At 41.9% G+C, this 23,087-nt stretch overlaps 1 long non-coding RNA gene across 1 annotated transcript in view; it reads right to left on the reverse strand.

The window, feature by feature from the left end:
• LOC124789710 overlaps positions 1 to 23,087 on the reverse strand; it is a 753,651-nt gene that overhangs the window by 209,065 nt on the left and 521,499 nt on the right. The window contains exon 3 of the long non-coding RNA XR_007016155.1: positions 3,324 to 3,367. This is a non-coding gene — a long non-coding RNA (uncharacterized LOC124789710). The remainder of the gene's footprint in view (positions 1 to 3,323; positions 3,368 to 23,087) is intronic.

Below are 23,087 nucleotides of genomic sequence, written 5' to 3' on the forward strand. Positions count from 1 at the left end.
TCGCGTCAACACCGCTTTCAAGAACGGATGCCGGGCAAATGCGTGTTACTGTAGGCCAGTGTCACGGACGTACAATGTACCACACGTTCAGTGTTCGCGTACTACGACGTTTCTGGTGGCCGTAAATCAACATGGGTTCCGCAAACAACGAACTTATGGAAATCAGCTCACATTATTCGTCCGTAAAATCCTCAAAAGAGAAGACAGCGGGACTCAGTTTTGATGTAGTTCTCTTTGACTTACAAAAAGCAATCGACTCCACTCCGCATTTTCACCTAAAGAAAAAAAATTAGATTACGGAATATCAGATCTGCTTAGTGACTCGATTCAGGAATTTATTGCAGAAAGGACGAAACTCGTTGTTAACACAGCAAAATCCTCGGATAATGTGGGAATGTTATTCGGGGATGATGTTGTAATAGAGAAGGTCAGTCATGTAAGACGTAACATCCCTTTTATTTTGTGAACGCTGACACATATCGAAACGCGGTTTGTGGAAAACGTTAGAGCGTCGAAGGGCACGTATATTTTTGTTTGGTTAATGTTTTTAGCGCCGGTACCGACGGAGGTATTGAAGCAAGTACGTTTTTTTAAAAAAATGGAACCGCGTACTTTTTATAACTGCATGCGATTGTTCTTGAGATGACAATTACAATGATGTAGCTTTTGTTAATGTTGACTTTGAAACCTGTCGTAAAAAATCCGAGAAAACGCTGCATCACTGTAACTGTCTTCTCGTGAGCTCGAATGGCGTTATATAAAGTATCTGGTTCCATTTAAAAAAACGTATCTGCTTCAAATCTCCACTGATACCAGCGCTAAAAACAGTAACAAAAAAAGTGTCCCTCGAAGCTCTAACATTTTCCGACAACCGCGTTTCGATATGTGTAACCGTTCACGAAATAAAAGGGGTATTACGTCTTATGTGACTCACCCTGTATAGGAAGTCAACGGGCCGGAAAGTTGAAGCGAAATGCAGTAAGGACTGTTGAATCAACGACTTGCGCAGGAATTGGTACTTGATTCTCAACATAAATAAATGTAACTGCACGTAAACAAGCAGAAAAAATACATTCCCGTTTGATCACAAGCTTTGCGGTCGGCCACTAGAAACTGCCACAATTTTCTAAATCACACTGGACGTATCCTTCTAGATATTTCATTGGAACTACGGCTTAAATATAACTCTAGGAAAAACAGATCCCTTGTAAGACTCAGAAGAGAATGTACAGGGTAGTTATAATTAAACATTCGCTACTTGAGCCGGTGTAGTCGGGTGATTAACACTGTAAGTGTGGATGATCCGAATTATTGATCGAAATCGTTAAATTACGACGGCGACCTGACATATCTCGAGCTGCCGGTTGAAACTAAAACATACCTCCAAATTTGCTGTGTGTACAAAGTATAACATTATTTGCGCTTGCGTGAGTTCGCGATGATGTCAATAACCGCTTCTGTAACGGAGGGCTACTCATGCTAGAAGAATGCGATTAATGTTACTAAGTGATGATGTCTGTAGAGAACGTATATGTGGCTGTAAGCACAGAAGGTCCATAGATTCGATGCCGTATCCTCACTGCAGCGCGTACGGCAGTCATTCTCCCCACGGGAATGTACGTAGAACGATGGACAGTGCCCTCCGGTATGTAATTCGCAGTGCCTTGCCGAGTATGGATGCAGATGTAAATAAAATCTGTGACATACAGGCAACTACAGATCGAGGTGTGTCAAAACAGGCCCGCCGGTGTGGTCGAGCGGATCTAGGCGCTTCAGTATGGAACCGCGCGACCGCTACGGTCGCAGGTTCGAATCCTGCCTCGGGCATGGATGTGTATGATGTCCTTAGGTTAGTTAGGTTTAAGTTGTTCTACGTCTATGGGACTGATGATCTCAGATATTAAGTCCCATAGTGCTCAGAGCCATATATATGTCAAAATAATTCCACATAGCTGAAAATATTAAAGCAAATTGACACTTTATTTTTGTTTTTGTTTTATCAATTGGTTATTTTTTATTCAGTGTATTCCTAAATAATAATAATGATAAAAATAATAATGACTTTTGTATAGTTTTTGTCAACTTATATTGCATATACGGCTATCTTTGGTACTGCATTATGAGATATAATTTTTTTTAACTATTATTGTGTAGATTGTGGCGCTCCCTTTACTGTCGTTAACCATATTCGTACTTTAAGCTGTTTTTTAAGTTACATATATCAAATAAAAGATGTAAAAGTCCGGAAAAAAGCCGAAGATAATGTTGTAATTTATCAAAGAGTAACAATACCGCAAAGAATCTGTTATGTAATGTTCATAGTAGTGCCTAGATTGTTTTTAATACAATGGATATGAGACGATGATTCATAATTCTCTACCTTGTTCTGATTATCTCTCTACTTAACTGTCTCACCTTGGTGTAAGTCTGGACTGTTTTATCTTAATATCAGAGTAAAATAAGTATTGACATTCCTTCAAGTAGAGAACTCTGAGTCGCTCCATTTTTTTTACTGAAATTGTTTTTTATAAATAGAGGTGGCCTCAGCGATTGTACTAGCTAGCGCTTGTGTGGAAGTGTGGACGATCCATCGTTTTTGTAGATCGATCACAATTCAATACCTGATAACAAGAACTTTCTTTTTTCCATTAGTAGTATACGAAATCCGACGTTTTATAAAGGCGATATAATGCAAAATTTATTTACATATTTCATTGAAACGACAGCTCAGAGACGATGCATTTCAGTAACTTTAGCTTGAACCTAAGTCAGAGGAATAACAGAGGCTAATACATATAAAATTCTAATTATCGTAATTTACTTCTTAAAAGAAAGCTTTATTTAAGTGACAATTTCCACTTCCATTATTCAGCAGGCAAAGACGATACAGAACAACAATATCAATATTCAAAAAACTGTGACTGACGCCCGAACAACAGAGACTCACATGCATTGAGAATAGAAAATAGTGCATTGAGAATGGCTAGGCACTAGCCAAAATCTGGATTTTCGTAATAAAATCTAAAAAAGTACGACTGATTGCTGGACTCATAAGTCACATAACAGTCGCTGAGTGCACCCGCTTTCCGAATGGAAACTACCCTGATGAACAATATCAATATTTTTCCGAGTTAGGAAATATAACTTTCCCTCCCGTAGTATTAGCGAAGGCATTTCGAAATATTTTAGCGTTTCACGTAAGAACGCTTTGGGGGGGGGGGGGCTTACGTTATAACGATTGTACGCAATGAATGTATTTTATGAAGTGATTTAGCGCACAAGAGGGCGGGCTTTTAGATATCCGAAATGAATGTTTTCCTTACCTTGCATAAAAGAGTAGAAAGTGGCTTCACCAAAGGCCAGATTCCTGGAACAAAAAAAGTCAGATGTAATTGAGCCCTCTTGATCGAGAACAAGCTGTGTCACCTTTTTATCTCTAAATATTCTTGAAAACGTTGAAATTATTGGTATACTAAATACAGGTAAGATTTAAGTATTTCCTTGGCGTTATAGACCTTTCATCGACATTTATGAAAGTTCTTCATAAACGCTATTGTAATTAAACACCTAATCAAGAATCAAATAGCTGACCTCCTGTCACACTTTAAGTGTGAAGAGTTGGTTACTCATTATTAGTTGTGTCTGTAATTTCATATAATTTCTTTCTCGCGGATATTCCTCCATCGCGTCGCATGTCTAAAAATGTACATTTTAGACTAGTCAACAACATGTAACTTGTCAAAAGTAACAACTACAGAATACTAAAGATCGTCTCCTTTACTTTTGAATGCAAGTATTAACTGTTGTGCTGACTTATGGGAACGTAAAGATATCGTGAGTACTCAAGATAAATAATTGCAGCACCGTATTCAGTTACAGAACTTACACCATCAGATCAAAAGTGTCAGTACACCCTTACGTAAAGCGGAATTGACCGCAAGGTGTCACAAGAGGCAGATCCGACAGTGTAAACGGACGCGGGGAGCATCTTGTTGTCAGCAGAGAAGCTGCAACCGCAGAATGGGTCTATCTGGAGATCGCAGTGCTTCAAACGTGGAATAGTCATTAGATGTCACTTGAGTAACAAATCCGTCAGGGACATTTCAGACCGTCTAAAGCTGCACAAATCGACTTTTGGTGATGATGCGGAGTGGAAACGCGAAGGAACAGCCACAGCTAAATGACCGACAGGGATCATCGATCGTTGCGGAAAGTGGTTGTAAAAAATTGCATGAAATTAGTGACACTAATCGCTCATGAGTTTCAAAGCGCTACGAGCAGTACTGCTACCTCAGTGACTTTGCGCAGGGATAGTGCACAATGGTGGAGCAGCTAATCAGAAGCCACACATTTCTCTAGTCAGTGATAAGTGATGCTTGAGGCGGTACGAAGAACTATGATATTATGCAGTGAGTGACTGGAAACGACTGTACCCCTGTATCATGCGGCAATTCGATAGAAGGGTTTGGGCTTGGCCAATGACTGGAGAACGTTGCCTGTGTCACGTGTATTGCCAACGTTACCGTATGGAACCGTTTCTCGTATTTACGGTGTGTTCTCCTTATTGCGCTTAAGAAAACGCTAAATGCAGAAGGAAATGGACACACTTTAGAGCATTGTTTACTGCACACAGTAGAGGAACGGTACGGAGACGATCACTGCATCAACACCCAATCATAAGGCAGCCTCATCTATATCCAATTCCCTTTCCATAATGTTAGCAAGAGCCCATAACACACCATCCTCACAGTATTCAAGATCACACTTATTACAACCATCACACAAAAGTGTAAATCATCTTCTTTAATATATGTTTATGTATTTTTAATTATTCTATTTAAACATTGGGGAGCGTAGACATGTGTACCGCCAGCCGTTCATCTATTGGGGGAATGTAAATAAAACAATAACAAAAAATGGCTACGGTGATACACGAGTGATTATTACTGAAATGACATATGCCAAAGAAAAAATTATTTATTGCTTTTTGGTAAGTAACGCATTCATCTTGCAGTTTTTTTGCATTAAATTGGTCTCTGAGCTCTTTATTACATAGGAATTACATGTTCACTGACTTACATTTCTTTACTCTCTTATCCTTAGAGCATCCAACATAGATTTTTCTCCGATGAATTGCTTGCAGTACGTCCGGCTGAAGTAAACAGCCGTAGTCTCTCACCGTATTATTATCCCAGCGGCCGTGGTAGTATATTTCCCTCATTTAGATGCTTGATGAGAGCGCTCACATTGCTCTTCATCAATTTCACCCGAACGATTAGACGAAAAATCGTGATGACTGTTCAAAAAGCGAAGCTTCGCGATCATCAAATAGCCTAAGTTATTCGATGATTTCAGGATGCTGGACACAACAGAAATACAACATGGGTGCTTTCTGCTACATAAGAACCTCGCAACAACTTCCTTCAATGATACACAAGCCTCTCTCCCACTCACAGTCCTTTTTATAAATAATTTGAATCCACCAAAATTTCTCGAATTTCAGGTCCAAAAACCACATTTTCTTTCAGTTTCACTTCTGATGGCAAGAAAACGGCTGAGAGAGAGAGAGAGACTTGAAACAGTCTCCATCTTTGGGTAAGACTTTCACAAACTGGTTCATTCTCCAAACTTAATGACTGGAGATAATAAAATTTTTTTATGAACTACGAATTTGCGAGTTTGCTGCGCAAAACGTTCGTCTATTAAGGGCTTCAAATATTTCCTCCTTGTAGGCCAGTTTATTCCGAAACAGTTTAGATCCCCTGTCCTGCTATCTTATTCAGATTAACTCATACTAACTGAAACAGTACGTGATATATATATATATATATATATATATATATATATGAGAGACGGGGGGGGGGGGGGGGGGGAGGGACGAGAGAGAGAGAGAGAGAGAGAGAGAGAGAGAGAGAGAGAGAGAGAGAGAGAGAGAGAGTGCTAACTAAAAACGGCTGTTTCTGTTATCATATTAGATCCAGCACACTAAAAGCTGAAGGTACCACCGTCATTAAAAAAGTTTTTCATCGTTGACCTGCGAAATTTACGGCTGTTCAAACACGGGTACAATAATGCACTTGACGACGTATCCGTCATCTTCGAGAGTACGTAGAACGATGCAACACCTTATTGGCGGACACGTAGACTGTCAATTTTAAAAACTGAACGCATTAAGTTTTCTAAACCAGAGGAATTTTGTTCGCATAGGGTCACCGCCTCATTCAAGACATTTTTGCTGTCGGAAGGAAGTGTGTCTGCTTGGGTGAAGGTGAGGGGGAGGGAAGTGTAGCCTCGCTACCAGTAGAGGCGGCCAAGCCGGACTGGCTTCGGCAGAGACGCGAGTCGCACAGCATAGGTAGGAGGGGCTGCAGAGGCGTGGAGAGGTCAACCCTAGAAACATTCAGCTCCTCCATGCTGTGACCTGGGCGTGGGACAAATAGCGGCGCACTGCAACAACGCCATATTACAGTCTGATGTTCGTACTACACTGAAGCCCCAAAGAAACTGGTATACGCATGCGTATTCAAATACAGAGATATGTAAACAGGCAGAATACGGCCCTGCCATCGGCAAAGCCTACATAAGACAGTGTCTCACGCAGTTGTTAGATCGGTTATTGCTGCCACAATGGGAGGTTATCAAGAGCGGTGGGATACAGCATCTTCGACGTAGCAATGAAGTGGGGATTTTCCCCTACGACCAGTTCACGTGTTTGCCGTGAATATCAGGAATCGACTAACCATCGAATCTCCGACATCGCTGCGATCGGAAATAGACCCTCCAAGAACGGGACCAACGACGACTGAAGAGAATCGTTCACCGTGACAGAATTGCAACCCTTCCGCAAATTGCTGCAGATTTCAATGGTCGATCATCAACAAGGATGTCAGCGTGGGAACCATTCAACGAAACATCATCGAGATGGGCTTTCGGCACCGAAGGCCCACTCGCGTACCCTTGATGACTGCACGACACAAAGCTGAACGCCTCGCCTGGACCCGTCAACACCGACATTGCACTGTTGATGACTGGAAACATATTACCTGGTCGGACGAGTCTCGTTTCAAATTGTATCGAGCGGATGGACGTGTATGGGTATGGATTGATGGACCCTGCATGTCAGCAGGGATCTGTTCAAGCTGATGGAGGCTCTGTAATGATGTGGGGCGTGCGCAGTTGGAGCGATCAGGGACCCCTGATACGTCTAGATACGAAGATGACAGGTGACAAGTACGTAAGCATCCTGTCTGATCAACTGCATTCATTCATGTCCATTGTGCATGCCGACGGACTTGGGCAATACCAGCAGCACAGCGCTACATCCCAAACGTCCAGAATTGCTACAGAATGGCTCCAGGAACACCCTTCTGATTTTAAACACTTCCGCTGGCCACCAAAGTCCCCAGATATGAACTTTATTGACCCTATCTGGGATGCCTTGCAACGCGATGTCCAGAAGAGATCTCCACTCCCTCGTACTCGTGCTGATTTATGGACAACCCTGCAGGATTCGTGGTGACGCTTCCTTCCAGCATTACTTCAGACATTATCCGAGTCCTTGCCACGTCGTGTTACGGCGCTTTTGCGTCCTTGCGAGGGCCCTATACGATATTAGGCACATGTACCAGTTTCTTTGGCTCGTCAGTGTATAATCTCTTTTCATTATGCTGAAGGAATTAGATTAGGAAATGAGATACTGAAAGTACTAGATGAGGTTTACTATTTGGGTAGCGAAATAACTGACAATCGTCGAAGTAGAGAGGATATAAAATACAGACTGGCCATCTCACGAAAAGCATTTTTGTAAAAGTGGAGTTTGATGATATAGATCTAAGTTTCTGGAGTGTAGCCTTGTATGGAAGTGAAATGTGGACGATAAGCAGTCTGGACAAGAAGAGAATAGAGTAACTTAGAAATGTGGTGCTACGTAAGAATGCTGGAGATTACATGGGTATAACGCGTAACTAATGAGGAGGTACTGAACTGAATTAGGGAAAAAAGAAATTTATGGAACAATTTGACTAAAAGAACACACCCTAACGCATGAAAGGGATCGTCAGTTTGGTAGTGGAGGGGAGTGTGTTGTGCAAAAATAGTAGAGATGGAGACCAAGGCATGAATACAGTAAGTAGATTGAAACGAATGTGGGTTGCTGCAGTTTTTCATACGTGACGACGCTTGCGCAGGATAGATTATTGTGGAGAGTTTCGGCAAACTAGTCTTTGAATTGAAGACCACAATAATGGTGTTCTACGTGGAGGAATAATAGTGATCATTATTTTATTGCGAAGTAAATTAACTCTAACGGAATTGAAGCTATGTTTAAAGTTGTCGGATCGGTAATTGTATCGATCGTTATCCGGAATTCGTAGCTAATCTCTAAGCACCACCGTTTTTAGTGAGAACGGTGTATTTCTTTTTTCGTCTTGTAATATTACGTTATTCTGCGTGCCGAAAGAGACTCACTGGATGGTGAACTGAATGCTACTTCCGAATAGTTCGGGAGGTTGTAGGACGCTTGAAATATTGAACCCCATGTAGAAAACGTATGCTTATTGTTACCCGATTTGCAGATATATATTGCGTAACAATAGGAAGCAGCAAACGGCATTATTTGCTTCTTAGAGATTAGGCTGCTTCGAGTATCCATCACTTTTTGTAACCAGTTACTTGTGACATGAGTAGACAGACGCCACTGCCATCAAGTGGATGAGTTTTATGCTTCATCGTTTAAGAAATGGCGGTTGAAACTAGATTTTCCTTTTACTTTCAGGAGAGACCGACAGCAATTTAATATGGAGGATTCTGTGTTACTGTAAGTCACCGAGAGTATGCGCTACGGTAGGCGCTAGGATACACAACACAGTATAAAAATCTACTTGCGATTTCTCGTGAAAGTAGATTTGATATTAGATTACCATAAGAAACTAATTGATAAGAAAAAATATGTGTTTGCTTTCCTTTTTATAATACCTAAGGTAAACATACTATTTATTTAAAGGAGAATTATAGAGGGAATAATTAGAGTCCAGTACTATGGGAAAATTAATTACGCAGTCAAATGCATGATAAAAATCATTATGTAAAGGAATATCATTTTATAAGAAAAAGGAACTGTCTTATAAATTAACATATAACATTATCGAACAGAAGCACATATAGAGCGAGTATTTTCAGGATGAAAACATATCTCTGGTTTGTTACCAATGTTTAACCGACAAAATAACAGACAAAAGGAACTCCCTTTGTAGCTTACGGGAAAACGAAATTTTAACTAATTCTATAATTACTTTGATAACCCGGAACTGGATAAGTTTTTAGATGCTGAATATATGACTGACTAAAGTAGAAAAACTTTGATCTTTCATAATTATCATCAGTTCGTAGTTCAGATCTATAAACCCATAACATTTATGCAATACTGTAATTTACTTCTTACTGAAAGGACTATTATTGGCCGGCCGGTGTGGCCGTGCGGTTCTAGGCGCTTCAGTCTGGAGCCTCGTGACCGCTGCGGTCGCAGGTTCGAATCCTGCCTTGGGCATGGATGTGTGTTATGTTCTTAGGTTAGTTAGGTCTAAGTAGTTCTACGTTCTAGGTGACTGATGACCACAGATGTTAAGTCCCGTAGTGCTCAGAGCCATTTGAGCCATTTGACTATTATTGTTTCTTTTCCTTGTTATTAGTTACAGTACTCCTAATATAATAAATAAATCAGTACATTCACTGCTATATATCATCATCGATCTGAGCTTTTCCTTTTTTCTGTTTTCCATAAGAGTCACTAGTTATTTTGTGAATGACAACCTAAGGAATGACTATAGCAATTACAAAATAATCATCGCCAGTATGTGCACAATCAGCTTAACAGGTCATGCGTCCAAGTTGCTGACAAGAGTAATATATGGAAGAATTGAGGATCTGTTAGATGACGATCAGTTTTGCTTTAGGAAAGGTAAACGTACCAGAGAGGAAATTCAGATGTTGCGGTTGATAATGAAAGCAAGACTAAAGAAAAATCAAGCCATGTTCATAGGATTTGTCGACCTGGAAGAAACGTTCGATAATGTAAAATGGGTGTAAGCTATAGGGAAAGACGGGTAACATACAATACGTGAAAGAACAAAGAGGAGAAAATAAGACTAAGAGTTAGGTCCTGAATTTAAAAATGATGTAAGACAAGGACGCAAGTTTTCCTCCCTACTGTTCAATCTGTACGTCTAAGAGGTAACGACGAAAATAATGGAAACGTTCGTCAGTTGGACTAAAATTCAGGCTGAAAGGAAATCAGCTAATTACATTGTTATTCTCAGTGGATGTGAAGAAGAACCAGAGGATTTGTCGATTAGAATGTACAGTCTAATGAGTACAGAATACGGATTGCGAGTAAACGAAAGGAAGGCGAAAGTAATGAGAAGTAATAGAAATGAGAACAGCGAGAAATTTAACATCAGATTTGGGGTCAGAAAGTAGAAGTATTTACACGCATTCTGCCACCTTGGAAGCAAAATAACTCTCGATGGACGAAGGAAGGAAAACATAAAAAAGCAGACTAGCAACAGCAAAATGGCATTCCTGGCCAAGAGAATTCTCCTGGCCTCAATTTGTGAGAATTGTACGATAATGAATTGTGGACTGTAGGAAAACCGGAACAGAAGAGAATCGAAGCATTTCAGATGTGGTGCTTCAGAAGAATGTTGAAATTAGGAGGACTGGTAAGGTAAAGAACGCGGAGATTCTCCACATAATCGGCGAAGAAAAGAACACGTGGAAATATTGGCTAGAAGAGGGGACAGGATGACAGCACAAGTGTTAGAACATCAGGGAATAACTTCAGTGGTACTAGAGGGAGCTGTAGAGGGTGAGAACTGCAGGGGAAGACGGGGACTGGAAAACATCAAGCAAATAATTGTAGACTCAGGCTGCAGGTGCTGCTCTGAGATGAAGAGGTTGGCACAGAGGAGGAATTCGTGGCGGGCCGCATCAAACCATTCAGAAGACTGATGACTCAAAAAAAGTTCTGTCTCACTCTCAAGGGATGAGACCACTGTAGCACTAGGGCGCGTTCATGAAACATCCGAGTTATTAAGGAGCATTAAGCCGAAATCGTTGCTGCCCATGTAACAGCTTGGCGTGGATGGAAGCCTGAGAAGATTGTATTATTTTAAAAATTTTAAATATTATTTTAAGAAAAAAATAGAAGAACATAATAATGCCAATCCCAAAGAAAGCAGGTCTTGACAGATGTGAAAATTACCGAACTATCAGTTTAATAAGTCACAGCTGCAAAATACTAACGCGAATTCTTTACAGACGAATGGAAAAACTGGTAGAAGCCGACCTCGGCGAAGATCAGTTTGGATTCCGCAGAAATGTTGGAACACGTGAGGTAATACTGACCCTACGACTTACCTTATAAAAAAGATTAAGGAAAGGCAAACCTACATTTCTAGCATTTGTACTTAGAGAAAGCTTTTGACAATGTTGACTGGAATACTCTCTTTCAAATTCTTTCTAAAGGTGGCAGGGGTAAAATACAGGGAGCAAAAGGCTATTTACTACTTGTACAGAAATCAGATGGCAGTTATAAGAGTCGAGGGGCATGAAAGAGAAGCAGCGGTTGGGAAGGGAGTGGACAGGGTTGTAGCCCGTCCCCGATGATATTCAATCTGTATATTGAGCAAGCAGTAAAGGAAACAAAAGATAAATTCGGAGTAGGTATTAAAATCCATGGAGAAGAAATAAAAACGTTGAGGTTCGCCGATGACATTGTAATTCTGTCAGAGACAGCAAAGGACTTGGAAGAGCTGTTGAACGGAATGGACAGTGTCTTGAAAGGAGGATATAAGATGAACATCAACAAAAAGCAAAACGAGGATAATGGAATGAAGTCGAATTAAGTCGGGTGATGCTGAGAGAATTAGATTAGGAAATGAGACACTTAAAGTAGTAAAGGAGTTTTGCTATTTGGGGAGCAAAATAACTGATGATGGTCGAAGTAGAGAGGATATAAAATGTAGACTGGCAATGGCAAGGAAAGCGTTTCTGAAGAAGAGAAATTTGTTAAGATGGAGTATAGATTTAAGTGTCAGGAAGTCGTTTCTGAAAGTATTTATATGGAGTGTGACCATGTATGGAAGTGAAACGTGGACGATAAATAGTTTGGACAAGAAGAGAATAGAAGCTTTCGAAATGTGGTGCTACAGAAGAATGCTGAAGATTAGATGGGTAGACCACATAACTAATGAGGAGGTATTGAATAGAATTGGGGAGAAGAGGAGTTTGTGGCACAACTTGACAAGAAGAAGGGACCGGTTGGTAGGACATGTTCTCAGGCATCAAGGGATCACAAATTTAGCATTGGAGGGCAGCGTGGAGGGTAAAAATTGTAAAAATTGTAGTGGGAGACCAAGAGATGAATACGCTAAGCAGATTCAGAAGGATGTAGGTTGCAGTAAGTACTGGGAGATGAAGAAGCTTGCTCAGGATAGAGTAGCATGGAGAGCTGCATCAAACCAGTGTCAGGACTGAAGACAACAACAACAACAACATTTTAAGAAATGTAACCATGAATTACAGCACCTCACAGAAGAAAAACATACAGTTAAAGTTATCAAATGATAGCGCTGGTTATGAGGACGTGGAGACGATTGCAGGTGGCAAGTTGCCCAAGAGAATAGTGGACGGAAGACTGGATTCCATCATAAGGACAGGCCGATTGAAAACCAGATGGAAGGACCATGGGTTGGCCGACCTTACCGAGGAGGAGATCCGATAATGGAGGAGAAAAGAGGGATGTATGGAGGTAGATTGCTGAAGAGGCCAAGGCTCATCGGCTGCTATAGTGCCGAAGAAGAAGAAGTAGTGCGCTGCCATGTTTGGAAGTGTAAGTGAGAAGTGCTTAGCGGCGCACAGTGAGTCACGGCGTGATCCCCGGGCCGGTCACCCAGTCACGCCCCGGCTGCGACGTAATCCCGCTGGGCGGCGGGCCGAGAGCCGCTACCGCCAAACTCCCACAATCTGTTGACCCGACACCGCTCTCACCCAACCCTGCCCGGTTGCCTACGTGTGCTACGCGTGTTATCTTCTGAAATGAACTGTAACATGTCCACTTGGTTGCCAGATGAGAAAGAGCAGTTTGCTTAGATGCAATGAATTAGAAGTTACCTGTAAGTACCTTTCCATTTCACAAAAAAGTTAAGGAGCCGTTTTTAAATGTATAACCTAGATGTGAAACCATAACCTATATGTAAAAATGGACAAATCATGTAATATTTCAGGACACCTACTGAAGATGCCTTGTATAAAAGGCGAAACGCGTATCAGTGCATAAATAAAAATAAAAATTTCGATGTGCAGCATGCAAAAAAGGCATTTTCTTCTAAACAACTGCAATTTATATACAGCTGCTGCGAAAATGGCCACTACAAGAAACGTGATACGTAATTAAGTTTGTGCGGAACCCACGCTGCGCGAGTTCTACTCCCATTTACCAGGACTTTTTTTCTCTATACGATACCACATTGTCGACTACTAACCAAGATAAGCTCATACAGTGAATCTTTGCAGTTATGTGACTGGCTCGACGAATATTTGATTTATAGATCTCGTTACGCTACACTTGACGGCGAATGTTCCACAGAAACGAATGTAAACATCAGACGTGCCCTGGGAAGCGTAATAGAATCTGCAATATGTTGAATATTTCTCGGCTATTCCGACCGCTGGCTTCGCTCAGAAGGTGTGATATTTCGGCAAGTCGACTTCTTGCTGTCTTCAGGTTTTTCTGATGACTGATTAAGAACGCACGAAGATGGTAACAAGTCCGCTTGCCGAAATATCGCGCCTCTAGGACGACGCCACCCAGCTGAATACTCGAGAAATATTCGACATATCCTAAGACGGGAAAAATCTAGAGTCGCACATCCCTAATTGCTCTCAGTGCCTTAGTGGATCAGCATAAAGCAAGAGTTCCTACGAAAGTAACAGTACAATGTCTGTAACAAATAAATACCAAAATTTATTACGAAAGTAGTAGAGGCATATAAGACACAATCACGGCAGAATTATATGATTTCTTTTATAACACGAATAACAAAATAAGGAGTTTGTATTTCCTGAATGGAAATTTTATAATGGCACTGATTGTCCCTGTGTCTCAGTACTCAGTCTTAGTACTTTATCCAACCTCCGTTCTTCCTAATCACCTCAAAAATCCGCTTCGATGTTGGTTTTCTTAGGGTTCGAAGTTCTTGCAATGAAATTGTTGCCCACGCTTCTCGTGTCGCTCTTTACAGCTCACATACGGTCTCGTACTGCCTTTTGCTGCCGTAAACACGGCTTGAAGGCACTCCCCAAAGACCTTCCGCGGCGTTCAAACCCTGGCTACATGCAGACCAGGGCAATATTCCGGTATCTACAAACTCCTTTTTGGTTGTTTTGGAAACATGCAGAGGTGTAGTATGTTGTTGAAACATTAGACATTCGTCTCCTAGGTCCTCATACATTCTGATCAGTTCCGTGTCTAGCAGCTCAGTTTCCATGCTATACAGTCCATTCTAGTGTTCAGTCAAGTAATGCGTGAGTTACGATGAGCGCAGAAGGCTGCGCAAATCATAACACTTCCATCACAAAAATTTCTGCTCATTCTTTCCTCATGCTCTCTTCTCACATGATGTCAATAAAATTGAAATACATTCGGCCCGTCTAAACTAAAGTTCTTGTCATCACTATAGATCACTATACCCTCTTCTGAAGTCCATAACAAACTGCAATCTAGCCTGTTTATGTTTGGATGTGACTGGGTTTCTGCAGTCGTTTCTTGAATGCACATGTTCATTTGACAATTTTGTCGTATACGTCTGGCAGATACCGGTAACTGTAAATCAGCAACATGTTGAGAAGAATGACGGTTTATGGCCATTGGTTTGCGCGAAAGTAGCCGTTACGATGCCTCAGATAATTTTCTACTTTGCCCATATTTTCCGTTCGTCCATCGTGTGTCCAATCTAACGAAATTATCAGTCTGTAGTTGAAGGATTCAACTTGTTTGCGATTTGGCAATTAGAGACTTCCATTTCGTTGTGCGCACCAATTTTCGCTTTTTCGACACATGGCAACTGTTTTCCATGTGGCATTGTCACAATCGTGGTTTATCTACATTATTGGTGTCTGTTAGGGTCTGTTTCCTATCTGCAGTAGAGACATCTCACAGAGCTGTTTGTCTTTATACCGAGTTACACCTCTATCGCCTTAATCGTTGATGTCTTGTTATATTATACTGTACTACTGACATAAAATGCGATACCATTTGAATGAATTTGTCGGTATACTGGATCTCATACTATTGCACATACACTGTGCCCAACTATATTAACTAATAGTGTTAATTTTCCTACAAATACCCAAAGCTTTATACTGATTTCCACTACTGTATACATAAACGATTCATCAGATAGGAATAGCAGCCTTATGGGATCATTTTGTGTAATGAATAACCGATCTCTTTAAATGTGTATATGTGTAACATGCTGCCTGTAAGAAAGAGAAATAGCCCGACAGTATCTGGTCACAACATAAGTGGTAAACATCTTGAGCACATATTTTTCTTTCGTCTTTGTCCCGCAGCGGCGCAAGGTCTGTATGGTTATTAACGGATTTGGCAGGGTTAATTTAAGGAGTGGCCTTATGTCTTTCCTGTCACCAGCCCGTTACCCCCAGGACAGAATGTGTGTACCCCAGCTGTCTGCGTGTAGTATCATTCAAGTGAAAGAGAGCAGAAGGAATCGAGTAACTGAGGCGGGACTTGGGTACGAGCCCGCTATTCACCAATAGGGATGTGGAAAACCGCCTAAAGACAACATCCAGGCTGGCTGGCAAGCCTACTCTCGCGGTTAATCCACCGGGTGGATTCTGATGACCTGGGACCGGGCGCCTCCCCATACCGGAAGCGGCACTTTCATAGGCACAGCTATCCGGCATGGGTCTTCAGCATATCGCATCCTATGAGTATTTAAGGATAATTCTAAGAAGCGATGTGGAATAGTACAATTATGTAAAATCTGTGTTAGCGGTTGCCGAATGGAAAACTTAGATTTGTTTAAATGATTCTGAGAAAATGAAGTACACCTGTAAAGGAAGGTGCATTTAAGACGTTAGTATGAGCAACGCTATATAGTATTGTTGCGGTGTTTAGGTCTATGTCTCGTTAGCGCGATAACAGATATCGAACAAATTCAGAGACGCTCTCCTAGAATCGGAACCAGTCGGTGGAAGCCACAAGTAAGTGTAGCAGAAATGTTCAAGGAAATTACATCAACATCAATACTCCGCAAGCCACTTTTCAGTCTGTGGCAGTACCTCTGTGGTGTACCTCTGTCTCCTCCCACATTTTTCCCGTTCCAGTCGCCAATGCTCTGCCGGAAGAGCGATTGCTGGTAAGCCGTCGTGTGAGCCAGAATATCTCTAATTTTCCTTTTATAGTCTTTTCGTGAGCTACACCTAGGAGGATGCAATATACTGGTTGATTCTTCCGTACGTTCTCTGAACTCTTAACAGTAAATCACACCGTAATGCAGAACGCTATTGTTGCAACGGTGGCTGAGCTTGTCCATGACGTTTTCGTGCTTACTATAACCTGTAACGAAATCCGTATCTTCTATATTTATCAGTCCTGTTGTAAGTGGGCTGTTTAGGTTTTTATGTTGCTAACCCCACGTAGCGCTCTGTATGAAAATCACTGACTGTGCTGTGTGCAGTCTGTGGCTGGTTGGACTCATTGTTGGAATATTCGCTTCTGTAGTGTTGGACAGTTGGAGGTGAGCCGCCAGCAGTGGTGGATGTGGAGAGAGAGATGCCAGATTTTTGAGAGGTTACTATAAGCGGACGATCTGGACGTGTGTCCGCCAGAAAAAAGGACATTTGTGAAGGTGGATGTCATGAATTGATAGATAAATTTATGATGACTTTTGAACATTATTAAGGTAAATACATTGTTTGTTCTCTATCAAAATCTTTCATTTGCTAACTATGCCTATCAGTAGTTAGTGCCTTCAGTAGTTAGAATCCTTTATTTAGCTGGCAGTATTGGCGCTCGCTGTATTGCCGAAGTTCGAGTAGCGAAGATTTTTGTGAGGTAAGTGATTCATGAAAGGTATAGGTTATTGTTAGTCAGGGCCATTCTTTTGTAGGGATTATTAAAAGTCAGATTGCGTTGCGCTAAAAATATTGTGTGTCAGTTTAGTGATGATCAGAATAAGTAAAGAGAGAACTGTCTGAGTACGTTCAGTTGTACTCAGCTGACTTTGTATCAAATAACGTATAAGTTTTTTAGCACAGTCGTTCATAATTTTTCTAAGGGGACGTTACGCTGTCTGGTACGAATCCCAGAGCAACGGGCGATATTTAGATGTTAGTCTAAAGTGTGTTGTATAAGGCACTTACATTGTGGGTTGACTACAAATAATGGTTCTTCCCATGAATCTCAGTCCCGGCATCTGCCTTACTTGTGATTAATTTTATATCTGCTTTTACTTAGGATTATACTTATAATTTTATTTATGATTATACTTATGATTTTATACTTTAAATCGCACTGTACGCGTACTTCTAGATATTTTATAGATGTGGCTGCTTCCAGAGACTGTTTTGCAATCATGTAATGGTGCAGTACTGGGTCTTTCTGCCTATTTATGCACAATAGGTTACATTTGTTTATGTTGATGGTCAATCGTCAACCCCCACAACGAACTTTGGTGCTCTGCCGGTATCCCGTATCTAGTTACAATTTTCTAGCGTTGCGGCTTCTCTGTGTAAGACCACATCATCTACGAAAAGCCTCATGGAACTTTCAACATTATGAACTAGGTCATTTATATACATTGTCCTCGCTCGGGCATGGTGTGTGTGTTGTCCTTAGCGTTAAGTTAGTTTAAGTAGTGTGTAAGTCTAAGGACCGATGACCTCAGCAGTTCGCTCACTTAGGAATTGACTCACATTTGAACATTTATACATTGTCAACAGTAGTGGTCCTGTAATACTTTCTACGCGTAAGACGGAGATATTTTTACGTCTGAAGACTTCTCTCCGTGCAGAACATGTCATGTTCTGTTTCCTAGAAACTCTTCAATCCTGTCACACAGCTTGTCTGATATTCCGCACGCTCGTATTTTGTTCATTAGGCAGCAGTGCGGAAATGTATCGAACGCCTTTCCAAATTCAAGGAACACGGCATCTGCACGGGCGCCGGTATTTCCTCTTTCCTGTGTCTCGTGGGTGAAGGGAGCGAGCTGAGTTTCACACGACCCTTGTTTTCGGAACCCATGTTGATCCCCACAGCGGAGATTTTCTCCAGAATACATGAGAATTCTTGGAAGAAACACGACGTACTTCTCGTGAAACCCTGGTGGTTAAATTTAGAGTACCTGTGTTCGAAGTCGGCTGTGCTATTATCATGCTAACACCGCCGTATATCTCGCGTAACGATCGTCAGCCTAAGAGAGAAGAGATTACGTCGCGCACAGAAGCATATAGAGAGTCGTTTATCCCTCGCTCAACAATACTGAAGAAAATCGATAATACTGATACTATTCGCTGTCCGCCATGCTCTACACAGTGGCTTCCGGAGTAAAGTACGAGTGTGTAGATGTAAACGTGGATGTAAATGAACTGTTCCTTCCATCATTAAGTTGGATGCTGTAGCAGTTGTCCCACTAATGTGTACCAATACCTTCTTCTATTCAGTATTTTTTCATTTCATACTTTATCTGCCCACTAAACTTTTACAACTGTTAAAACACGTTTCATATGCTTCCACTTTTTTCTTTTCCGGATTTCCAATACTCCACATTTCACTTCCATGCAACGCTGTTCTCCTGCCGTACAGTTGCAGTAATTTCTTGCTCAGTTCCACACCAGTATCTGATAACAATAGAGCTTTTCTATTAAAGTTTTCATCGGCTGCACCAGTCTACTTATAATACACTACTGGCCATGAAAATTGCTACACCACGAAGATGATTAGCTTTTCAGAGCATTCACACGAGGTTGGCGCCGGTGGCGACACCTACAACGTGCTGACATGAGGAAAGTTTCCAACCGATTTCTCACACACAAACAGCAGTTGACCGGCGTTGCCTGGTGAAACGTTGTTGTGATGCATCGTGTAAGGAGGAGACATGCGTACCATCACGTTTCCCACTTTGACAAAGGTCGGATTGTAGCCTATCGCGATTGCGGTTTATCGTATCGCGACATTGCTGCTCGCGTTGGTCGAGATCCAATGACTGTTAGCTGAATATGGAATCGGTGGGTTCAGGAGGGTAATACGGTACGCCGTGCTAATCCCAACGGCCTCGTATCACTAGCAGTCGAGATGACAGGCATCTTATCCGCATGGCTGTAACGGATCGTGCAGCCACGTCTCGATCCCTGAGTCAACAGATGGGGACGTTTGCAAGACAACAACCATCAGCTCGGAGACCATGGCTGCGGTTACCCTTGACGCTGCATCACAGACAGCAGCGCCTGCGATGGTGTACTCAACGACGAACCTGGGTCAACTAAAGGCAAAACGTCTTTTTTTCGGATGAATCCAGGTTATGTTTACAGCATCATGATGGTAGCATCCGTGTTTGGCGACATAGCGGTAAATTCACAATGGAAGCGTATATTCGTCACCGCCATACTGGCGTATCACCCGTCATGATGGTATGGCGTGCCATTGGTTACACGTCTCTGTTACCTCTTGTTCGCATTGACGGCTCTTTGAACAATGGACGTTACATTTCAGATTTGTTACGAGCCGTGGCTCTACCCTTCATTCGATCCCGCATGTTGCAGGTCCTGTACGGGCCTTTGTGGATACAGAAAATGTTCGACTGCTGCCCTGGCCAGCACATTCTCCAGATCTCTCACCAATTGAAAACTTCTGGACAATGGTGGCCGAGCAGCTGGCTTGTCACAATATGCCAGTCACTACTCTTGATGAACTGTGGTATCGTGTTGAAGCTGCGTGGGCTGCTGTACCTGTACACACAATCCAAGCTCTGTTTGACTCAATGCCCAGGCGTATCAAGGCCCTTATTACGGCCAGAGGCGGTTGTTGTGGGTACTGATTTCTCAGGATCTATGCACCCAAATTGCGTGAAAATGTAATCACATGTCAGTGCTAGTATAATACCCGTTTATCATCTGCATGTCTTCTTGCTATAGCAATTTTAATGGCCAGTAGTGTATAATATCTTCTTTAGTGCAGCCATCCTGTTTAGTCTTACCTCCTCGACAGCAGAATTCTTTCACTTGTTCCACTACTGTGTCCAACATTCGACAGATTACAAATCCTAATCTTCATTCGCCCCTAAAATATTTCCGCTGTACTACTCTTCCCAGCGCCAAGCTATCTGCTCGTGAATGAGTTAACAGGCGTGCCAGTAGCTGTCCCCTCTGACGTAACGGCTTTCCATCCATTCCGTTAGTTGTCTGTTATTTGTAGAGCGCCTTCATTTGGTTCTTTACGTGTCCAGTTTACGTTTAACATTCATCTTAGCTTCGCTTTTCAAATGTTACCAACTTCTTCTTCTGCGGTTTTCTCACGGTGTACATTTCATCGTATCGCATTTTTTAAACCTCTGTGCCCTTGTATGCAAAAATATGATGAACGGGATGTCCCCTGTAGCAAACTACAGTTGTTTGTATGTGTTCAGCCAAGCCTGCCTCACCACAGATGCAAGATTCTCGATGGGCGTTCATTTATTTCTTCTGAAATTATAAACGATAGAAACTCTGTGTAATTTGAATACTGGATTCTAGTTTATTGTGATTAATTTAGACACGACTCAACATAAGAGACAAAATAATAGACGTAAATAACCCCGAGGCTATTAAAACATTAGTTGTTTCTCGTCATTCTGGTTAAACGTCAGTGGTGATAAGCTGTAATCTTGTCTTAAACTTTTCTTAACAAAAGCTTGTCTTTCTTACCTGCATCTTTTATTTCGCTCAGTTTATTCCTGGAGACTTCATTGGTCGCTCATTGTCTCTATGCTTCCCGTCCACTTTTCTACTAAAAATGTGTAAAAATTATAATAATTTCTTAATTTTTTTAGACGAATAATTGTTTGCGCAACAGAAATTACATTGTTTAATCCACTAGGTAACGGTCAAAGTAGCTAAGAAACTTTATTTTACTCTTAGCATGCACTTGTAATTGAAGGTTTATGGTGCAGTTTTTCTGCTTTGGCTAAACTTTTACGAATAAGAACAAAATTTCTGTATAACATGGTTTTTTGTTGAATCATTTCAACTCTATCGCCTAATTGTTGTGTCGGTGGCCACCGATTCATTTCTGAATAAGCGTTCCCGACATAACTGCTCACTTACGCTGAACGTATTATTGAGCCCCTTTAAGATGTGTGTGTGTGTGTGTGTGTGTGTGTGTGTGTGTTTCACGCTGAGCGTTACGCAATTTTACGCCTCTTGGCGTTTATATTTACAACCAGAAATTTGTTTTTGCTTGTTGGACACGCAGTCCTGTTAATAAGGCAGGAGTGAGATAACAGTATTTATACCGGGACCCCGCAGGTCACTCGTGCTGACAGGCTTACGACAGGAGAGCAGCAGCCGCGAGGCAGCCGATACCGACCCGAGCACGTCGCTGCAGGACGCACGAGTAGGGATGGCGGCTATCACAGCAAGAACCGGTTTTCGGTTCCACCGGTTCTTTCCATCGCTAGTTTAACCTAACTGTTAAAACCGCTCAAAATAGCCGGTTTCTGACAACCGCGGACATCACACACATCCGTGCCCGAGGCAGGATTCGTACCTGGGACCGTAGAAGCAGCGCGGTTCCCGACTGAAGCGCTTAGAACCGCTCGGCCACAGCGGCCGGCCGTAGTGAAAGGTAATGCCTGAAATTTAGCATTTTCGGCACAGCCTTGACACTGTGGAGCTCGAAATATTGAATTCTCTGACGATTTCCGAAATGGAATGTCCCTTGCATATAGCTGTAACTAAGATTCGGCGTTCAAAGTCTGTTAATTCCCTTCGTCCGGCCATATTCATGTCGAAAAACTTTTCACAAGAATCATCTGAGTACAAATGACAGCTCAATCAACGGACTGCCCTTTTATTCCTTGCATACGCGACACACCATAATCTGTGTATGTGCATATGACTATACCATGTCACGTCCGCGTAGTCGAGGGTGTAGTTTTGTGCAGGGTGGAAGCATGGGACGTTAGAATAAACTGCTTGCTACTGAGATGGATTACTTAAGACGAAGCCTAAGCTGTAATGGCGTGGATAGGATGAAAAATTTTGTAATCCGACGGAGGATGAAGAAGACTAGGGATATCTGTGACGACGTCCAACAAAAACAGCTGATGTGGTTTGGCCATTTGAATAGGATGAATGAAGACAGGATACGGAATACGATACTGTGATTGACACCATCCTAGCGGAAGAAAAGGAGCCGCCCACGACGCAACTGGCAAGATGATGTGGAGGAGGTAATGGAAGTGTTGTGTACATAGTTCCGCGTAGTCAGCGCGTACACAACTTTCCCACTAGAGCGCGCCCCACTAAGCACAACAGCGCAGGCGCAGCGCTCGTCCGTCTCCACACTACGAGATGGCGCTGCCATAGAGACGGACCAAATTCTGCTTCCGCCGATCCGCGTATTAATATGTAACGCAGCCAATGAGATTGCTGCTTACGTAGAACCTTTTCTCCTCGCGGATCACACTCGCACTGTGATACATGAACGCGCGAGGTGTTATAACGAGTGTACAGACCTCCGATTAGTCAGTCTACATTTGTCTGGACCACTCTGTATCAGTCTACATTTGTCTGTAAAAGTCTATGGTCAAGTTTCAGTCTGCGCCTAATAAGATTACCATATTCCTGTACATAGCCATGAAGATAAATGTATAGACACTTTTGTCAAGTATCAGAGATATATGTGAGAATAAGATTAACGTACCAATACCAACTGAATTTAATTGATGAAAGGAGAAAATACAAAAATGCAGTAAATGAACCAGGCAAAAAGAAATACAAACGTCTCAAAAATGAGATCGACAGGAAGTGCA

The sequence above is a fragment of the Schistocerca piceifrons genome, chromosome 3 (assembly GCF_021461385.2).
Source record: "Schistocerca piceifrons isolate TAMUIC-IGC-003096 chromosome 3, iqSchPice1.1, whole genome shotgun sequence".
Taxonomy (NCBI): Eukaryota; Metazoa; Arthropoda; class Insecta; order Orthoptera; family Acrididae; genus Schistocerca; species Schistocerca piceifrons.